The sequence below is a fragment of the Ochotona curzoniae genome, unplaced genomic scaffold (genome assembly GCF_017591425.1).
Source record: "Ochotona curzoniae isolate NIBS_2020 unplaced genomic scaffold, NIBS_Ocur_1.0 contig_2855, whole genome shotgun sequence".
In the NCBI taxonomy this organism is placed as follows: Eukaryota; Metazoa; Chordata; class Mammalia; order Lagomorpha; family Ochotonidae; genus Ochotona; species Ochotona curzoniae.
In genome coordinates, this window is record NW_024465615.1 from 923528 (window position 1) to 945364 (window position 21837).

The 21837-nt window shown below is 41.8% G+C and overlaps 1 protein-coding gene and 1 pseudogene across 3 annotated transcripts in view; one reads left to right on the plus strand and one right to left on the minus strand.

Moving 5' to 3' along the window:
* LOC121154776 overlaps positions 1-2511 on the plus strand; it is a 29256-nt pseudogene extending 26745 nt beyond the window's left edge.
* The window catches only part of ZSWIM5 (zinc finger SWIM-type containing 5), a 137861-nt gene that overhangs the window by 104544 nt on the left and 11480 nt on the right, over positions 1-21837 (minus strand). The gene's annotated exons all lie outside the window — the stretch shown is intronic.

Consider the following 21837-nt stretch of genomic DNA (forward strand, 5'->3'; position numbering starts at 1 on the left):
ACATGTAGTTATTCATTGCAGGAAAGTATTGGAAACTACCTATTCACCAAAATTTAGAGAAATTGGTTGAAAAACTATACAGTACTATCATATATACCCACAATGAAGTGCTGTGTAACTGTTTTTTAAAAATGTCATTAACTGATCTTAATTATTTTCTAGAATATACTGTCAAGTGAAAAAGCAAACTGCAAAAGATTATATAAAGTAAGCTGTTATTTTGTGTAATAAAGAATCAGCAAATAAAATATACAGGACCTGCTTATAGCTACAAAAAGGAACAAAGGAAGAAAAAGCTAGAAACCAGTGAAACTGGTTATTTACAATGGTAAATGACTGGGGAGGACAGGATAGAAGAGAGGAACATCACTATTATTCATGCTCTACATACTGAAAAAAAATCAAATTAATTCAACAAGGACTTAGGGGAGTTGTTAGGAACTGAATGCTTGTGCTTTCCAAATTCATGTATTGAACCCCTAATGCACAAGTGATGATATCAGGAGGCAGAGCCTCTGGAGAAGCAAATCGTTCACAAAGGTGGAACACTCCCTACCCTCTTCCTCCATGTGAGAACACTGCACAAGATCAGTATCTACAGAGCAGAAGGTGGGCTCTTACCAGGCAGACATTAAATCTGCCAGGATCTTGAAGTTCAGACTCCTCTGTCTACAAAGCTACAAGCAATGTGTTATACAAGCTACTGAGTTTGCATCACTTTTTTTTAAAACACTGATGATGGATTGAGTCTGAGAATTTATAAAAATTGAACATAGAGGGGTATGTGTTTGGCCTACTGGTTAAGATGTTTGTTGGGACTCTGTGTCCCATATTAGAGTACCTGGGTTCATGTCCCGGCTCTGGCTTCCAATTCCATCTGCCCAACAATGCAGATCCTGGGAGGCAACAAGCAACAGTCTCCGGGTCCTTGCCACCCATGTCATGTGGGAGACCCAGATTAAGCTCTCAGCTTTCAATTCAGTTTGTCTTATCCTTGACTTTTGTATTTGGAGAGTGAATCAGCTGATGGGAGCCTGCCTATTTTCTCTTTTCTCTATTTTCTTTCTCTACCCACTTCTTCCTCCTCTATCTCCTGCCTTCCTTCCATCCCTTCCTCCTGTCACACACAATTCAATGCAGGAACAAATGAACCAAATATAATTTCACAAAAATAACGTACCCATATCTCAGAAAGTACTCTCACTGTAAATTCTTGTCAATCCCCACCTTTCCATGTTGTTCTGATGAATTTTTTTTATCACTAACGATTGGCTTTCCCTCCTGTAGAACTTCATATGAATGAAACAGTGCTAAATACAGACATATAATCTTTTGAGGAAAATTTATTATAACTAGTGTAATGTAGACAAACAGCCTGCCATTACTGCCACCCCCGGGGGAGGGAAGGTCATGATCCAAAGCAACCAGAGCAGTTGAGGAAACTGTTTATTGGTGGACTGAGCTTTGAAACTACAGATGATCATTTCAGAGAACCTTTTGAGAAACGAGGTGTGCTGACAGATTGTGTGGTAATGAGAGACCCCCAACCAAAATGTTCCAGGGGGTTTGGTTTTGTGACTTACTCTTGTATTGAAGAGGTGGATGTAGCAATGTGTGGTCAACCACACAAGGTTGATGGATATGTTGTGTAACCAAAGAGAGCTGTTTTTAGAGAGGTTTCAGTAAAGTCTGGAGCCCATCTAACAGTAAATAAAATTTTTGTTGGTGGTATTAAAGAAGATACAGAGGAATATGATTTGAGAGACTACTTTGAGAAGTATGTCAAGATTGAAATCATAGGAGTTATGGAAGACAGAGTGGCAAAAAAAGAGGATTTGCTTTTGTAACTTTCAACGATCATGATATAGTTGATAAAATTGTTGTTGCAGAAATACCACACTATTAATGGGTATAACTGTGAAGTGAAAAAAAGCCCTTTCTAAACAAGAGATGCAGTCTGCTGCTGGATCACCGAGAGGCTGTGGAGGTGGGTCTGGCAACTTTATGGGTCGTGGAGGAAACTTTGGTGGAAGAGGAGGTGAAGATGGTGGTGGCAGCAGAGGAAGTTATGGAGGAGGTGATGATGGATATAATGGTTTTGGAGGTGATTGTGGCAACTATGGTGGTAGTCCTGGTTACAGTAGCAGGGGAGGCTATGGTGGTGGTGGTGGTGGTGGACCAGGATATGGAAACCAAGGTGGTGGATATGGTGGAGGAGGAGAATATGACGGTTACAATGAAGGAGGAAATTTTGGAGGCAACTATGGTGGTGGTGGTGGAAACTGCAATGATTTCAGAAATTATAGTGGACAACAGCAATCAAATTATGGATCCATGAAAGGGAGCAGTTCTGGTAGAAAAAGCTTGGGCAGTCCCTATGGTGGTGGTTATAGATCTGGTGGTGGAAGTTGTGGATTGGTAGCAGATGGTTCTAAAAACAGCAGAAAACAGCTACAGTTCTTAGCAGGAGAGAGAGCTAAGAGTTATCAGGAAAGCTGCAGGTTACTTTGAGACAGTTATCTCAAATGCATTAGAGGAACTGTAAAAATCTGCTACAGGAGGAACGATGATCCATAGTCAGAAAAGTTACTGCAGCTTAAACAGGAAACCCTTCTTGTTCAGGACTGTCATAGCCACAGTTTGCAAAAAAGTGCAGCTATTGATTAATGCAGTGTAGTGTCAATTAGATGTACATTCCTGCGGTCTTTTATCTGTTGTAGCTTTGTCTTTTCTTTTTATTTTCATTACATCAGGTATATTGCCCTGTAAGTTGTGGTAATGGTACCAGGAATAAAATATTAAGTAATTTTTACCTTATCAATATGGGTGTAGTTCAGTTTTTCTACATTTTAGTACAAACTTAAACACAATGCAGTTTTGCAAGTGTTTCCTTGTGAGTTAATAAGAAGATCATTGTTAATTACTATTTTGTATGAATTTTGCTAACATTAACTGTGGAGAAACATCTATTGACCTGTGGGTTAAGGGGAATCTATTCTCCCGATTCCAAACCATGATACGAACGGGCACTGATGTGTGTAGAGAATAGATATTTGTATGTTTGCAATGTGTGTTTTAGATAAATAGGATTGGGCATTTAAATTAGCATATTTGTGAATTCAATAGCATTAAGATTACCTTCAAATGAAAAATCTTAAAATTCCTATTTATTTTTGTACATTTTCTTTCAAAAAATGTAATCATATGATTTTAGTGTGTTAGATTTTGCTGAGTCCTAGTTGTGTTAAGAACATCTCCATTCTACACTTTACGTTGATCACATTTGAACTGCCCATAGTTTTGGGGTATAAAGAATGTCTACTGCCCTCTATTTGAACTTTGGAATGGGATAATGGGTATTTTCCCACTGTTACCTTAAAAACCATTCTGAAACACTTCAAAATATAGGACCACCAAGCCTGCTACTTCTAAGCACATTAGTTGGGTACCTTTTTATTTTTCGAGCATAAGAGGCCCACTTAAATCTGATTACTTTCCTTGGTTTATCTTCTTTTAATGGTTACAAACTCAGTGAGAATAAAACTGATGTATTATTGAATCTTCTAATCCATAGTCAGACGCGTTATCCATTGCACCACTGGCCCCATCTGTATTATTGAATCTTAAAAAAACAACAACAACAACAAAAAACTAGGAGTGGAAGTTCTGCATTGGTTACAAGTAGGTATATATGTAGTTCCATAAGAAATTGCCAGACCAAAAGTACCAAAGTAGTTTATACCATTTCCGACAAGATATGAGAGATTTCTAGCTGCCCTAACATATGATGCTGTTATATCTGTATTATTCTTACAACCTTGATATATGTTTGAAATTACTTCAAACTAAAGTTAAAATAGCATTTATTTTTATTTACATTTTTCTAGTTCCAGCTACTAGATATGAAATAAATACTGCCACTATTCTCATTTCCTAGCAACTTATCCCAGATCACATAAATAACAGATGCCATAACCTTCTGATTGATCTCTTCAATTCAATCATTGTATTATTTCATACTGATCTACTCTACTAGAAGTCAGTAACATTATACTCTTTTCAGTCATGTGAAAAGACCAGTTGAAAACTTGCATCTAAATTTTGACTTTCACATTTTCAGTAGCCCTATTCTATACTTCCTTAGATCAGCAAAGCAGAATGTCTAGCCAATGGGACATATAAGACCTGCAAAATCATTTGACTTGGCTCTGCCAAGGCAACTACAGGTGGGGATTGAAATTCAATAAATCTATAGCGGGCTATTTTTTTTAATAAACAAAATCTTGAGTTCCCATCTGCTGGCTCACTTTCCAGATGGCCACAACAGCCAGGGCTGGGTCAGGCCAAAACCAGGTGCCAGGAGCTTCAACAGGGTCTCCTATGTGGGTGGCAGGGGCCCAAACATTCAGGTCATCCCCACTACTTTTCCAAGCCATTAACAAAGAATTGGATCAGAAGTGGAGCAGCCAGAACACAAACTGATATTCTTATAGGATGCCGGCTTTGCAGGCAGCAGCTTTACCATATACAATCACAACACTAACCCCAGCAGGATAACTTTTAAACTGATAACTTTGTATGGCCTGCAAATGGTATAAGTATCTAAATGGGTGTTGGTAAGGAAAAAGGTTCCCACACCCTTGCTAGATATCAGTACCTACCAAAACCTGTCTACCTTTGAAATCACTCAGACACACATCTCACTCACTTTGTAGATGCTTGCTCAGCTATTTCATTTTTCTACCTCACTTTGAACTCTTGTCTACTAACCAGTACATTAATTTCCTCTATTCCTCATTCTCCTGGTGCCTACCATATAATTATCACTTAATAAATAACAATAAAATTATATTACCCAGCTTAGATTCTATGGTCTATTATTTTAACTGTTAATATCCTAAAACCTCAACTATATTTATTTGATAATAAGCTGATAAAACCTCAATCTCAGAAATATCCATTCACTATCTCTACATCTGTATCTGGACTGACAAGCATCAATGAATAAAAGTTACACAATTAGGCTGCATGGGGTGATGGAATACTGGATTTACCCATCATATTTAGACCCACAGTATTGTCAAGTACTCTTACTGAATCTTCATCATTCAGTCTCCAATCTCAACATTAACCCTCTTTCTTCAAAATTCTACTTGTTTTTTACATTTGGATATCTAACAGATATTTCCAACATATTGACAACTGAACTCAATCCAACACTCCCTCAACTATCAATACATTGATGCCCCTTCTCTAAAGCACTCCTACCCAGCCACTAAAGGACAATAATCCAGGACTCATCCTTGTTTCCAGTGGTTGCTCATCAACTATCCATGGTGGTTGTTTGCAACCACCATGTCCATTGTTTCTTATTTATGCCTACAATCAAACACTTTTTTCATGCTACTACTATTCAACAACAACACTGTTTTCTAATAATGGTAGTTTTTGAAATCTACTCTCGTGGCTTTCACTCTTTCCCTAATTCTAATTCTTTCTCCAAACTGCAGTTAACATTCTATTTGGCTTAACAGCTTTACCACATACTATCTAAACTGACTCTCTCATTTCACTGAATTTCTTCTAGACTATAAAGTATCACTGTCTCACCATCAGACCTTCACATCAACTATTCTCTCAAACTGATATACTTTGTCAATATTTCTTTTAAAAAGAGAAATGTTTATTTATTTGAAAGATAGTTACAGAAGAAGGAGTAAGAGAAATTAAGAGGTGAGATCTTCATCTGTTGGTTGGTTCACTCCCCAAATGGCTAAAGATAAGAACCAGGAGCTTCCTCTCGGTTTCCCACATGGGTGCAGGGGCCCAGGCACTTGAGCCATCCTCTGCTGCTTTCCCAAGCCATTAACAGGGAGTTGGATCAGAAATGGAGTAGCTGGGACTCAAACCAGCATCTATATGGGATGCTAACATTGTAGGAAGAGCTTTACTTGCCTATACACTGCCTATACTTCCTAAATTAACTGTTCCTCAACTTAAGGCTGCAAATCAGACATCACTTACTATTGGCTCTATGTTATTTCAAAAAACAAGGGCCAGAATATAAAATCTAATGCAAACAAATGCAAAACTTCAGTGGTACTTACATAAGAAATAATACTAGAAATGAGTCTTTTTTCCTTCTTTGGAGAGTCAAGAAGGAGGTGATATCTTAACAGTTTTGAATGATGAAATGAGGTTTTGCCCAATCCTATCCCACATACAGTCAGAGGGAAGGGAAGAAGTGAGTGGGTGGTATCCAGCCAAACCCATGAACACAAGTTTCAAGTAAGAAGAGAGGTCCAGGAAAAGGTAATTCTGCACTATGATAAAGCCAAGAGATGAGAGAACTTGTTGAGCAAAAGGTGGTCAATCTATCTGTTTCAGAATCACCTTATTTGTTAAAATAAGCTGAATTTTAAAATTTTTTTGTTCTTTTATCTATTTCTACATGATAGGTTTTTTTTTTTACATTTTTTAAAAAAGATTTATTTATTTTTACTGGGAAGGGAGACATACAGAGAGGAGAAGCCACAGAGAGAAAAATCTTCCATCCAATGATTCACTCTCTAAGCGGCTGCAATGGCTGGAGCTGAGCCAATCTGAAGCCAGGAGCCCAGAGCCTCTTCTGAGTCTCCCACACGAGTGCAGGGTTCCAAGGCTTTGGGCAGTCCTCAACTGCTTTCTCAGGACACAAGCAGGGAGCTGGATGGGAAGCAGGGCCACTGGGATTAGAACTGACGCTCATATGGGATCCTGGCACATTCAAGGCAAGGACTTCAGCTGCTACGTGATCACGCCAGGCTCCTATGTGACAATTTTTAAAGAGACAAATTAACCTTTGTCCTAAAAAGGGTACTTATGGTTTTATTAGTGAAGTGAATAGTATTTACTAAAATTCTTATGAGCCTGAGGAATAAATGCCACACCCTAAATCTATCTACTCTGTTATCAAGGAAGATTATTAGCTTAAGCAAAAAATAAATCAGGATGAAGATGTAATATGAAACCTTTTGAATCAGAATGGCGGAAAAGAAAAGCTGCTTAGTTCTTACAAGACCTCATAGAAAAACATTGATTGAGGGCCTGACAGTGAGAGGATACAGAAACACAGTTGGTGCAAATCCTCTGTGACAGTGGGGTCTTATGAAAGAGCAGAATGGGCCCAGTGCAATAATAGCCTAGTGGCTAAATCCTTATCTTACTTTTTTTTTTTAAAGAGCAGAATGTGTTGTGTATCTGAAGACACTGGGATCAAAGAGGAACTGCCTTAGTCATTTGGAACTGAGAAAGTAAAACTATGGTGGAGCCATCACCATTTGAAAAGACTTTTATCAAGCGCTGGACCACTGAAACTTTGCTGTGTAGGGCCAGCAACACCAGACAGCAGAGGTGTTGTGACACCTATACCATCCTAGCAACAAACAGTAGTAGCAGAGAGTCACCAAGATTCTTCCCTACTCAGAAGCAGAAATCTATTATGTGGAGTACATTATTTTTATAACTATTTTTCCTACATGTTTGTCTTGTCAACTAAATTGTGTTACTTAAAAGCAAGAAAGACTGAAACAACTGGGTTGTTTTTGTCACACAGGATCTTGCCCATAATCAGTAATTAAACCTTTCAGTAGCAACCTAGGGAATGGCCCCAGCTCTATAAAACCTAAATAAGATCATCTAAACATCATATCACTATTTGAAAGGGCTTAAGTGATCTAACAAGATTTCTGATCTTATTCTTGCTTCACAGATTGCCTTGAGACCCTCAGGACTAGCCTCATAATGTCTTTTATGTCTTGTCACCCCAAGGAGTTTAGGGCTCCCAGATCTTCCCTCAGCACCCAGATTCTAATCAACATATGTCTCTATGAGTCATGAAACAAACTCTCCATCTCTGCTTTGTTTTTCCAAAGCATTGACTATCAACAGATTAACTACTTATGTTCAAACTTCAAAAAAAAATTATTTTATTATTATTGAAAAGTCAGATATACAGAGAGGAAGACAGAGAGGAAGATCTTCCATCCATTGATTCACTCTCCAAGTGGCAGCAATGACCGGAGCTGTGCTTATCCGAAGCCAAGAGCCTGGAGCCTTTTCCGGATCTCCCACATGGGTGCAGGGTCCCAAGGCCCTGGGCCATCCTCGACTATTTTCCTGGCCATAATCAAGGAGCTGGATGGGAAGCATGGCTGCCAGGACACAAACAGGCACCCATATGGGATCCTGGCGTGTGCAAAGTGAGGACTGCTAGGCTACCGTGCAAAACCCCAAACTTTTAAATATAAGATTCATAACGGAGAGTTAAAAGTGTGTTTTATTCAGTGCTCTGATTCCAGAACCTGAAATAGTACTTGGCTCATAATATGTCTCAATAAACATTTGCAGAAATGAATATATATTTCATTTGTTAACAGTAATAATTATCAAGTACCTATAATACACCCCTGGGGTATATGAGTTAACAAGAAAGTCATACTATGTTCTTGAAGCTTCCAGTCTGGAAGAGAAACAGCATTAAACAAATATAGCATAATTATGATAATTATGAAAAATGTTCTTAAGGAAAGCACTGGATACATAACAGGGAGAAGGACAGAAGTTTGATAAGAAGGGGGATTTCCAAGCCAGACCTCAAGAAAATAATGTAAGGAAAAACAAAAGGATGAGCAGGAATTAAATAAAAAGAGAAGAGTGTAAGATTTGTGGCAAAAAGAATATTCCAAGATCCTAGAAAGTTGTTTGTTTACGAGCTTTATTAGTGGAAACATTGTAATTAATAAGTTATAACTAGTAAGCAGTATATTTTAATTTTTAGTATTTATTACAAAAGTGAGAGGGTCACAGATCCATGGGGGTCTCTGATTAGGATGGGGCACATTGGGGTGGAGAAGTTGGGTGAGATAAATATTTCGGTTTTCACTCGTGTGTCCATGGGCTTGAAGATGACCATTTGATGTCATCCCAGAGACCCCAGTGAGGAAGAATGTCCTAGAAGTGTTACCTGAGTGGTCTTGATCTGTTCTAAGGAATTCTTTCTAAGGCCTCTTACTGTCCATGTCTACCTCAGTATTTCCACAACTCTACATGCTTACTGTAAAGCCTGGCCAAGAGTGTTGTTCAGCCTGCTCTTCTTTCCATCCTTTAAAGAGGTACTTAAAGTCCAATATTGGCTCACACGACTGGCTTCATGTCACTGGCTATGTTTTCTAATGAATGGGAGTCAGCAACTGAGGTGGACAAGTGATGTAGCATGTGTTCTGGGGTTGGACCACAAGTATATGTAATTTTCCCTGAGGTTTGGGATAGAATGAAGTGTAGTTGGGGAAACCCCTAAGCAATCTCCCCAATGGGGGTTGGGAGGAGTCCTCAGACCTTGATCTAGTGTACAAGGCACACCTTGGCACATAGTATTTATTTACCCTCAGCCCTCCACTGCACCAGCCAACATATGTTCCAGTGGGTGCTGCTACCTAGCCAGTCTTGTCCCTATCCTTGACTCTGACACAAACCAGCAGGTGCCATGGCCTAGCCCAGCCCAGTCTGCCCCCAGGTCCAGAGCCTAGTTGAAGCAACCCTGAAGAACCGCAATGAGCCAGCCCCAGTCTTCGCACATGCTAGTGAATGCTAAGGCCTGGCCCGCCCCAAGCCTCAAGCACATCAGTGGGTACTGCTCCCTAGCAGGTGGCCCCACAGAACCCCTACCGGGACCATCCCTAGTCCTGAGCCTCGCATGGGCTGACAGGTGCTGCTGCCTAGCCCAATCCAGCTTGCCTCCAGCCCCAGTTCTCATGCACACCAGGAGGTGCTGTGATTTAGCAGGATATTCCCAATGATCCTCCACCAGGCCTACCTCCAGCCCTGGTTCTTGTGCTTGCTGGTGGGTGCTGCAGGCCACTCTGGCATGACCCGCCCCCTGCCACAACATTTTTCGACAGGTGCTACAGCCTTGTCCAGCTCTTCTCAGCCTGTCTCCAGCCTACCTTCGCAAGTGCAAATGGGTGCTGTGGCCAGCCTGGTCCAGTTTGCACCCAACCCCAGCTCTTGTGCACATCAACAGGTGCCTTGGCCTGATGCAGGGAGGCTCTTTGGATTCCCCCCTCTGATCTACCTATCTCTGCTCCCTTGATTACCTGCAGGTGCAATGGTCTGGTCTGTGGAAGTCTTTAGAAATCATTTCATACATGTCAAACAAGTTCTAGGTGGCCACTATTCTGATTTTTCCCAACTCCTTTCCCCAGGCTATGCACATTCCTCCCAGTGAGGTATGCTGCCCTGGTCCAGTGTGTGCCCTTGCTGTCATGGCAGTCACCCTGCCTTCCACCCAGCATCAAGCTGTACCTATGTAAAGTGCACATTTTAAGTTTACACATGTGTATGATACGAACTTTGATATAAATACATGAATCAATAACCACTACTGAGTTAATGAAAGTATCCATCTCCACTTCGGCACATAGTATTTATTTACTCTATTAGTACATGTATTGGTACCTATCTTGTCAGGCCCTGAGTACTCACTGGTCAATGATTCCTGCACTTTTATAATCTTACTAGATGTCTAGCTCAAGGAAGCAAAAGAAGGTCAGGATAACAATGGGAAGTTAGACAGAGACTACATTCAGAGTCTTGAAACCTACAGTTAGAGATTTTCATGCAAAGAGCAATAAAAACCAAAAAGGCCCGAGTTCTCATGTATATTATTATGTTCCTTTTTGTTAAACAATTACAGTGTCCATTATACATATATACCAGTTTGTTTCCAAGCCATTCTCCTCTTCATGTACAACTAGGTTACTGCAGTTTGGGACATTTATGACTGAAGCTGTCACGAACATGCACAGTCATGTACAAGTTTTTAATGAATATTATTGAAACACACTTTTATTTATCTTGGGAAAATATTCAGGGGTGGAATTTCTGGGTCATGGGTAAGTGTAAGTATACACTATGCCCAGAGAGTTTTACCATTTTTTATTGCTGAAAACAATGCCTGAGATTTCCATTTGCTCTGCATCCTTACCAGCATTTGGCTTTTAAAATTCAGCCATTCTGGTAGGAATACAGTATTATCTCAATGTATTTTTAATTTCTGTTTCCCTGATGGTTAATGATGTTGAGTGTTTTTCATGTGTTTATTTTTCATTTGTACATAATTTTTTGTGACATGTCTGCTCACATCCTTTACATATTACTGTGTTGTCCTTTACTGGGCTGGAAACATTCTTAGATAGCTATCATATATTTGGTGGCTATTTTCTCCCACAGTATAAGGATTTATTGATTATGCTCTTTAAAATTTTTAAGCATTACATAATTTTATTTAAAATAAGTTTATGTTTGCTTTTAAGTTGATTGTCTTTTTCTATTTTTTTTTTAATTTATTTGATAGGCAGAGGGACAGAGACAAGGGTAAGGGCTGTGATTTTTCATCTGGTGGCTTACTCCTTAATGGCCACAAGAGCCAATGTTGGACCAGCCTAAAGTCATTAGTCAGGAATTCAGTCCAGGTCTCTTACATGGATGACATGGACCAAGGCACTTGTGTGAACATCTTCTGCATCCCATATGGGCACAGGTTCAAGTTCTGGCTGTTCTGTTTCCAATCCACTCCCTTCCCTCGAAAAGCAGTACAAGATGAATCAAGTTCCTGGACCCCTGCACCCACATGGGAGACCTAGATGAAGTTCTTGGCTCCTGGTTCTTGGTTTTGGCCGGGCCCAACCCCATCCACTGTGGTTGAGTAGTGAACCAGTGGGTAAATCTCTCTCTCTCTCTACTTCTGCCTTCCAAACAAATATATTAAAAATGAATGTCATATGTATTTCTTTTTACTTTCAAATAATCTCAAACTTGCAAAAGAAAAACTTTCTATGAGCCATGTGACAGTAAATTGTTAAGTCAACTCATCATCCCACAATATTTCTTCAAACAAGAACATTCCCCTAGAGCCAGCATGTGGTAAAGCCACAGCTCTGTCTTCCTCGCTCTCATATAATAAGTAAATCTTAAAAAGGAAAAACAATGTTCTCTTGCATAACCATAAACACAATCAAAACTAGAAATCAACATCAAAACATTACTGCATGTTTTGTCAATTGTTCCAATAAGGATTCAGTACAATGTAGTATATTCTGCTTAGTTCTTTTTTTTTTTTTATTTCATTTTATGACACAGTTTCATAGGCTCTGGGATTCCCCCAACCCTTCCCCATGCCCTCCCTGCATGATGAATTCCTCCAAATTGTTTCAGTATTACAGTTCAAATCCAGTCATGATTCCTTCATTGTAAGTATGTACCATGCATAGAGTCTAGCATCTTATTGTCCAGATAAATTCAACGGTTTCTTGGGGAGACCATCTCTGGTCTGAAAGCAGAGCTGGCAGAATATCATCCCGTCCAATTAAAAGCCCCGACATGACATCAACAACCATTTACAACATTATGGAGTTAATTGACATTGTATTGAGTGACTAATACATTAGAAAATGCAAGTTCTTAACCACATCCTGTGACTACTTCATTGACATTTCAATTTCAGTTTATACACAACCAGCTGCTATACACCTTAAAATGGCTACAGGGTACTATTCAGCTGTCTCATGACTATTTTCATCTTTATATTTAGCAGTTTATAGTGTTGAAGCATAATTTTTACTGAACTTGGCAAATTTTAGGATAGTCCAAACTGGCTTATAACTCTAACAAGGCATATGTCAACAGCTGAGGAGCAGAACGGTTTTAGAAGGGGTGTGCAGAGATATCTTCAATACCTTAGTGAGGAGTAACTAATCTTTGTGTCCTACCTAGTAAGGTCTATGTGAGTCCAAGCTGACCATTCCCTGTCTGGTTCTAAGCTTTCCCTATTGGTCTCCATCTATCTAATCTAATTTTTTTGTTGGGGGGCGGGGGTTCCAGAGCAACCCCAATGGTCATTGCAAGAGAGGGTGGGGATCCAAAGTTGGAGCTAAGCAAGGACCAGAGAAAGCTCCCCTCCCAAGTCCTGAAGGAAGTTTACTATTCTTCTGTTTCTGCAGACTGCTCAGCTCCCAGCTATATCTCTTTAGTCTCCTTCAATATGGAACTATCTATAGTTTTTGATTTTTTTAAAAAAAGATTGATTGATTTCAAAAGTAGCGTGACAGAGAGAAACACATAGATAGATCTTCAACCTGTTGGTTTACTGCCCAGATGGCTGCAGCAATCATGTCTGGGGCAGGACAAAGCCAGGAGACAGAAACTTGGGTGGTAGGTACTTGGGTCATCTTCCCATGCCTCCCTGGCACATTAGTGGGAAGTTGGATCCAAAGAATAGCCCAGGCTCAAACCAGAATTCCAGTATGGAATATTGGTGTCAGGGTAGAGCTTAACCTGCTGCATAAACTTTAATGAATTTTACACATTTTAAGTCAAAAGCCAGTTATTCTGAAGATCATCCCCCACATAGAATGTCCTTAATTATTTCAATCAGAATCCAGTTACACATGTTTGACAGTAATATCATAGAAGTGATACTGTATTCAAACTATGATCTGCCAAGTGGCATCTAATTTTGACTTTTATCACAACCGGTAAAGTTAATTGTATTAATAATACTTTTTGCCAGCCATTATGAAATTACTCTTTCCCTTTCTTTAATTAAAGTGTTTAAGAAGCTACATTAACCTTATATGAGGAGACTTCAAAAAGTTCATGGATGCTCAGTAGCCTTCAGGGACCATCCCATCCTGGAAGTTTTTTGACGCACACGGGTGCCTGTAGCTGGGCCATGGAGGGGGGCTATTCGTGACGGGCTTTCAGGATCCCCAGCATGGAGGCTTTTCTAACTAGCGCATGTACGCACAGTTGAACACACTGGCTCCCTGGGGAAGGGACACTCAGGGGGCTTCTGGTACCAACCCATCGTGGAAGGTTTTTTTTGAGCCGCATGGGTGCCTATAGCTGATCCGCATGGCTCCCTGCCTCCCCCCACCCACCCAAAGGCCAGGGCAGCTCACGCACCAAACGCACATGGCAAAGCCCCTCAGGCTTCCTGGAAGCGTGCCCTCATGGTTTGAGGGGTCTTTATTTACAGGGGGATGACAGGATTACTATGAGAGTAGTGAGCAATGACCTGTGGTTTTTATGCCCAGGTCAGGAATTACAGCTGAAGGATTGACACTAAATTGGTTTGGAGGGGAGAACAAAAGTGACAGAAGCGGGTCTGATGGCAGAATCTGTAGAGGAAATGTGGGCTCACCCCTGTGGAACTGCAATCTCTGCTGGCTTGCCTAAGAACTATGGATGGGGACAGGCCTTGCTGGGGAGCTAAGGGGGCACCCCAGCTGGGCTGGATTCTCACTGGTGAGGACGAGAGTAGAACTGGGGGCTGCAAGCTGTATTGGACATGCCCACAGCCTCCATTGGCATGGGTGTGCATTGGGTCTGGGGAGACCCAGATTGGGCTAACTCCAGGCACCACTAGTACTCATGAGAGCCAGGTTGGGTGTAAAACAGGCTGGGCTAGGTCTTGACTCCTCCTGAAATACATGAAAGCTGTGTCTGGGTGCAGCCCAGGAATCACTGGGCTGCAACACCCAACAAGAACCAGAATTGGTGTGGCCAGTTGAGCAAGGCCACTGTTCTTGCCAGGACAGGAGGTGGACAAAATCAACCTGGGCCAACGACCCACTGGTGTGTGCGAGAACTGCTACTGGGAAGAAACTCTATAGAAGAGCTTGGGAGTCTACGGCCATACCACCCTGAACGCGCCCGATCTCGTCTGATCTCGGAAGCTAAGCAGGGTCGGGCCTGGTTAGTACTTGGATGGGAGAAGAGCTTGGGAAAATGTTTCACTGGGACACAGTCCCTGCAGATGAGCACAAGCAGCAAGGCAAGGTAAAGCCCAGATAACACCAGGTTACATTACCCAGCAGCATACATGTGGGTCCAGTATGGGGAAAGACCAGTTTGGGCCAACTCATAACACCCACTGGCGGATCTGAGAACCACAGCAGGGGGCAGGAGGAACCAGATCATGCCACAACACCTGCCGGTTCATATTAGAGCCAGGACAACAATCATGCTAGGCTGGGATAGACTGCAAGAGCTATAGCAGGGGACAGGTTAGACTAGGCTAGGCTGTGCAATAATATTGTGGATGCTAAGGTGAGGTGAGTCATGCCAGCCTGAGCCTAGAGGGGCCAGGTTCACAGGTCCCAGGGATGGACAATCTGACAAAGCTTGGGAAGCTTGGGAAGCTTGGCTCAGGTCCTGGGGCCCACCTTCTAGGTGGGTGTCATGTTCGTGAGTCCTGAGGGTTGGGGATCTGGTGGGACCATGATTGTCTAGCCCAGGTCCTGGGGCCTGCCTGTGAGGTGGGTGCCAGATTTATGAGCCCCAGGGGTGGGGAACCCGGCGGGGCTTGGGCCTCCTGGTCCAGGTCCTGGGGCCCACCTACTAGGTGGATGCTGGGTTCATGAGTCCTGGGGGTGAGGGATCTGGAAGAACTCAGGTTGCCTGGCCTGGATCTTGGGGCCTACTTGCCAGGTTCGTGAGTCCCAGGAGTTGGGGATCCAGCAGGGTTTGGGTCACCCAGCCCAGATGCTGGGGTCAGCCTGTTAGGTGGGTGCCAGATTCGTGAGCCCCAGGGGTGGGTGATCCGACAAGGCTTGGGATGCTTGGCCCGGGTCCTTGGGCCCACCTGCAAGAACATATCCTACTTAATGAAAAAGGTGGAGCAGTGGATACAGGCCCTGATGTAAAAGAAGCATATGGCAGCTCATTTGATGCTTCAGTGAAAGGAGAACAGAACAAACTGGACAACTACCCCAGTCAATGAAGCAAAAAGTCTTGGTGAATGGAGACTTGAGGCTTACCATGTCAGCCAATGAACTCTGGGAGGGTGACATTATCCTTGGATCAGTGAAATTGGCAGCATTTCAGAATTATCCAAACCACCTGGGCAGAGCCCTCAGAATATGTACACACTGAGACTCTGCTTTGATATGAGGTGGTGGTTCCTCATCCCTGGGTCCTGGGATGTGTGGAAAGTTGTGAGTGGCTTCCCCCTTTGTCTCTCCCCTACCCCCAAAAAAACAAGAAGAAATAGCAAATTTGGAAACAATGAGTTCGCCCAATTTTCCCTAAATCTTGATCCTTCCCACTCTAATCAACCATGTAACCATGTTTTTTTAAAAAAATAAATTAAAAAAAAAAAGTTCATGGAACAAAATTAAAGCTTTATTTTGGTGAAAAATAAAAACAACCTTTTCAGGGCCTGGCATTGTAGCTTAGTGGTTAAAGTCCTAGCCTTGCATGCTCCAGGCTCCTATATGTGTGCTGGTTCTAGTCCCGGCAGCCGTGCTTCCCATCCAGCTCCCTGCTTGTGGCCTGGGAAAGCTCTCAAGGACAACCCAGAGCCTTAAAACCCTGCACAAGTGTAAGGTTGAAGACTTGGAAGAAGCTGCTGGCTAAGAAGCTCCTGGCTTCAGATCAGTTCAGCTTCAGTCACTGCAGCCACTTGGGGAATAAATCATCGGATAGCTCTTCCTCCCTGTCTCTCCTCCTCTCTGTATATCTGATTTTGCAATAACAATAAATAAAATTTTAAAAGCCTTTTCCAAATCATACATAGCTTTATTCACAACACACATTTTCCATAAACTTTCTGAATAGATCCAAGTACAAATATGATCAAAAAACTTACAACATAATCTTTTGATTTGTTACTACTACTATTTGATGTTCAAGGCTCATGTGGTACCTTTTCTGCCCTGGCCCCAAATTCACCCTTGCCTCCAAGAAACCCCAGTTCTTTTTGATGGAGGAAAGTATTTGGAAATGAAGATCTGGGCACTGCGCATGCTTATAGCTATTGAGATGTCATTGCTCTTAGCAAGCAATTTACAAATCTATGTATTACATAGCGAAACCATGGGTTTCCAGAAGTATCTCCATTACAATCCAACATCCAGGGTCATTAGCCTCTCCTCTTTATCTATATTGCAGCTTCTTTCTCTGAGAGAAACTTGACCCCCGTTAACCCCAATTACTTTACTGAATCAACAATGTAAGTAACAAATCTTCCCTAGTCATAGCAAACCCCTTCCCAAAAGGTCAGTTTCTTTATATTGCCTCAGCTCAGAAAACCTAGACACACTGTGGCCACCCCCTGACACATCCTCTCTCACCTACTCTAACTCCTCACACCTTTGTTCTCCCTCTCACCCCTCTGCAAAAATCAGCACCAGGCTCCAACAACCCCCTTTCTTTCCCACTCTACCTCATTCTCCATCTTATTTCCTTTCCTTTTTTCTCTCTTGCTTATTTCATGTTCTCTCTGAATTTTCTAGAAAGGGAAGTCAGAAGAGAATAAAAGGAATAATTAAGGGTCTAGAGGAAAAAGAAGAGCAATTAGCATATGGTGATGTTATTTACATGCAATTTTAGTACACAATTACTCCTTACAGTCCCACAATCTATCAGAAAAATAAAGAAATAAATGACATAGTAAGCAACAGGAAAAAGAATATGATACTGAAAATAGAAACTTTTATTTAAGCATATTGAAGCATTGGTTTTTATATTTTATCTATTATATTTTATTTATTCATCTTCATTTTATTTGAAAGGCAGAGCCAGAAAAATAAAAAGACAGAAAGAGACCTTTAATTTGATGATTCACTCCCCAAACGCTGGCAACATCCAGGGCTGGACCAGCAAAAGTCAGGAGCCCAGAATTCAATCCAGGTCTCCTACAGGAACAGCAGAACCTCAGCACGTGGGTCATTATCAACCGACTCCCAAGATGCATATTAGCAGGAAGCCAGATCAGAGGCAGAGTATTTAGGACTCAAACCAGGCACTCTGACAAGGGGTGCAGGTGGTCCATGTAGTTTAAAACTACTGTGACAACCGCCTGTCCTTGTTCTTATTTTATGATTTAGGTCATTAGGCATTGTCACTGACTGTAAGTAACTATGGCTAGTCCCCTTTTCCCACATTGCAGTTAAAAAAAATGCCATACACAAGAAATTTAGAATAAGTTGGGGAAGTTCTGCAGAGTAGCAACAGCAATAGAACAGTTCTTCTAATCCTTAAAATTCAAAGTAAAAATCAGTAATTATTAAAATTAGAGGGGTTCTTTGTCTTTTTTAAACATTTATTTGAAAGAGTGAAAACGATCTTCCATCAAATGGTTCACTACCCAAATTGCCACAATGCCTGGAGCTGAGCTAGGCTGAAGTAAGGAGCTAGAAATCCAGTCCGGGTCTACCTAGTTAACACATTAGTTGAAATGCCCACATCAAGTCTGAGAACACCCCAGGTGAGATTTCTTGGGGGACTCTCCGACTGGACCACTGGACTCAGAGACTGCTGCTACAGAGAAAATCACAGGATGTGTGGTTTGACTTTGGAGTACGTGTTTCAGGACTGGGCTCCCTTGGTTGTTGGTGCCTATGCAATGGGCAGCATGTCCATATGCACACAGGGAACATGACATCCAAGCTCATCTGGGCCAGCAGTGAACATCAACCACCTCATTAGAGGATGGAAATCACAACAGGTTGGACAATTCTCCTGGCCATGCTTTGCAGTCCCTGGGTCTGTGGATGCACTAAGGTGGACTCTGTCAACTAGTAGACCTTGGAAAGATTACCTGAACCCTGCAGCAATGAAACCAACAATGCTTCAGGGCTATCAAAATCATTCTAGTAACACACGTGGAACATTCTTCCTCACATCGGGGTCTCTAGGATGTCATCAAAGTTCAGTCCCCATCAACAATCCCCAGATACTTAAAGTAGCGCAAGTTCAGTTTCTGAAAGCAGACACCTAAATGGAGTTTAGCATGCAAGATAAGAAGGGACTTACAAGTTCATGGAAGAGCAGGCATTTGCCTGGCAGTTAAGATACCCATGCACTTGAGTCCCGTTCCCAGTTCTGCTCTTGACTGCAGCCTCCTATTAATGTGCACCCTGCAAGGCAGCAGGGACGGCTCAGTTAATTGGGAAATCTGGATTGCATTCCTGGATCCCAACCCCAGCCTAAGCCCAGCCTTGGCCACTGCAGTCATTTGGAGAGGGAATCCAGAGAATGGGAGTGCAATCTTTACCTCTCAGTCTCTTCGAATACAATTTTTTAAACCTTTTTAAAAAATTATTGGAAAACAGATGTAAAAGGTTAAGTTTGTTTGGTGCAAAAAAATAATCTGAAATCCAAGGATGAATATCACACCACATCCACATATAGAAGTCCCAATTGCTCCACTTCCAATCCAGCTTTATGTTGTTTGCATGGAGAGAGAGGAAGGAGTCTTCAAAAAGGTCATTCAGGGAGTAGCAGAACAGGTTGTGGCACAACAGGTTAAGCCACTGCCTACAACACTAGCATCTCTTATGGGCACTGCTTCAAATTCCAGCTACTTCACTTCTGACTCAGTGACTTTCAAGCACCTGAGAAAGTAGCAGAAGATAGCCCAGTGATTGGACCCCTCCTACCCAAGTGGGAGACCAAAAAGCAATTCCTGGCTTCAAATGTGGCTCAGCTCCAGCCAATATACCCATTTGAGGAAGGTCTCTCTTTGCCTTTCAGATACCAATTTTTTTTTAAAGTTGATGAAAATTGGTATGGAAAAAAACACATATGGGTTTTAAAACTTTTCACACAAAATATACATAATTCCAAATCTCATTTTATGCAAGGCTTTTTAAACACCCTCACACTTAATAGAAATTAACACCTGTGAATGAAAAGGCAGGCAGAAGGAGGACTGAAAATAGTTGTAACTGTTAACACGGAGGGTGAAGGTGAAACTTCAGATGAACATACTGTGTATGTGAGCACCAATTCAAGCTCTGCCTACTCTGCTTCCAATCTAGCTTCCATGCATCCTGGGATACAGCAGATGACAGCTCAAGGACTTGGGTGCCAGCCAACCAAGTAAGAGAACCAGAAGGAGCTACAGGCTCTTGGCACTGGCCTGGCCCAGCGGTGGCTCTTGCACCTATGTGGTAAGTGAGCTAGAATGGACGATCATTCTATTTCACCTCCCTCTCTGACAAATACATGAAAAAAGGCTTTTAAAAAACCCTCCACCAACTAGGTATGACCCTCTGGAGCTGGTACTACCTATCAAAGAGCTCCATGTTGAGTTGAAAGAGATGGACAACCATGCTCCCACCCTGCTCAGCCATCTGCAAGCTGACTTTGGACCACAAGGCCTTGGGTAAAACCGTCCGTGCAACTGAGACCAACAACAGCTAGAATAAGTAGTTCCCTAAAGAGGCACTGTGTGGTTCATCTCCATCTCTACCACATAAAGAAACATACTTCTTCCAATGTTATAGCTCTTCCCCTTAGCTCAGACCAAATCCAAATCCAGAAAACTTGTAGTGCCAGTCCAGCTCCAGAGCTTTCCAGGGGATTGAATGCAGCACGCCCTACAACTGCACTAATTGAATCACTCTGCCCTCTCAATCTTGTTTCTCACACTCTTTTTATTTTTAAAAAATTAATATTTATTACAAAAGTGAGGGAGTTAATGCCCCCATGATCCAATTAGGATGGCGACGGTAGGAGTGGGGGAGTGGGGGAGGGTGGGTGAGACAACTGTTCTCAGTTGTCCCTGTAAGTGTTTGTCCTAAAAGCACTCTCTAATAAAACCTTCTGTAAGCAAACTTGCATCTCAGCGTCCATTTCCCAGGGAACATAACCTTAAAAATGCAATTCCATAAAAAGACAATGAGGCAGCTAGGCATAATATGTTCAGTAACCTCATAGGTTATTACTATGCTTCTAATGCAAACCATTAAAACTCATTTGTCAGGCCTAGTGTGGTAGCCTAGAGGCTAGGGTTCTCACCTTGCATGTACCAGGATTCCATGTAGGCATTGGTTCATGTCCCAGAGACCCCACTTTCCATCCAGCTCCCTGCTTGTGGCCTGGAAAAGCAGTCAAGAATGGCAAAAGCCTTGAGACCCTGTACTCATGTGGGAGACCCAGAGGAAGCTCCTGGCTCCTGGCTTCAGATCTGCTCAGCTCCTGCTGTTGTGGCCATTTGGGCAGTGAACTAGCATATGACAAATTTATCTGTGTCTTTCCTCTCTGTAATTCTATCTTTCAAATAAGAATAAATAAATCTTTAAAAAAAAGATGCCTATTAATTGTAGTACTGTATATTTGTTAGAATGCTTGCCCTGGAAGAGCTTACAGACTGGAAGGGAAGTAATACTTCTTTATTTGTTTATGATATAGTTCCATAGGCTCACGGTTTTCCCCTCCTACCCTCCCTATTTCCAATTCTCTCCTCCCCGGCCCCTGATTTCCCCTATATTATTACCATAGTTTAGGGCTTCGACAACAGTCATAAGTCTATCATTCTGCTATTTAAGTCATTCTGACATGATAGGTATAGACAATGGTAGAAAGTCCAGCATCCTTTGTCAAGATTTATTTAACAGTTTCATTGGGAGTCCACCCCTCATTTGGAGTAGAGATGCACACTGCAATGTATTCCCACTTCTCAGTATGCTGGTTTCCATTATACAGTTCCTCTAGATGAATGTATGTTTACCTATATAGAGATATTGATATTGTACTTTGCATGAAGGTTGCCTTTCATCAGAGAACATATATTTATCCTTTTGGGATTGGCTTATTTCACTCAGCATAATGGTCTCTAGTTGGGACCACTTTATTGCAAATGGTAGAATTTCATTCTTTTTAATGGCTGCATAGTGTTTCACTGATTAGATGCACCACAATTTCTTCATCCATTCCTTTCAACAGGCATCTAGGTTGTTTCCATGTCTTCACTATTGTAGATGCTGCTGCTGTACATACAGGATCACAGGT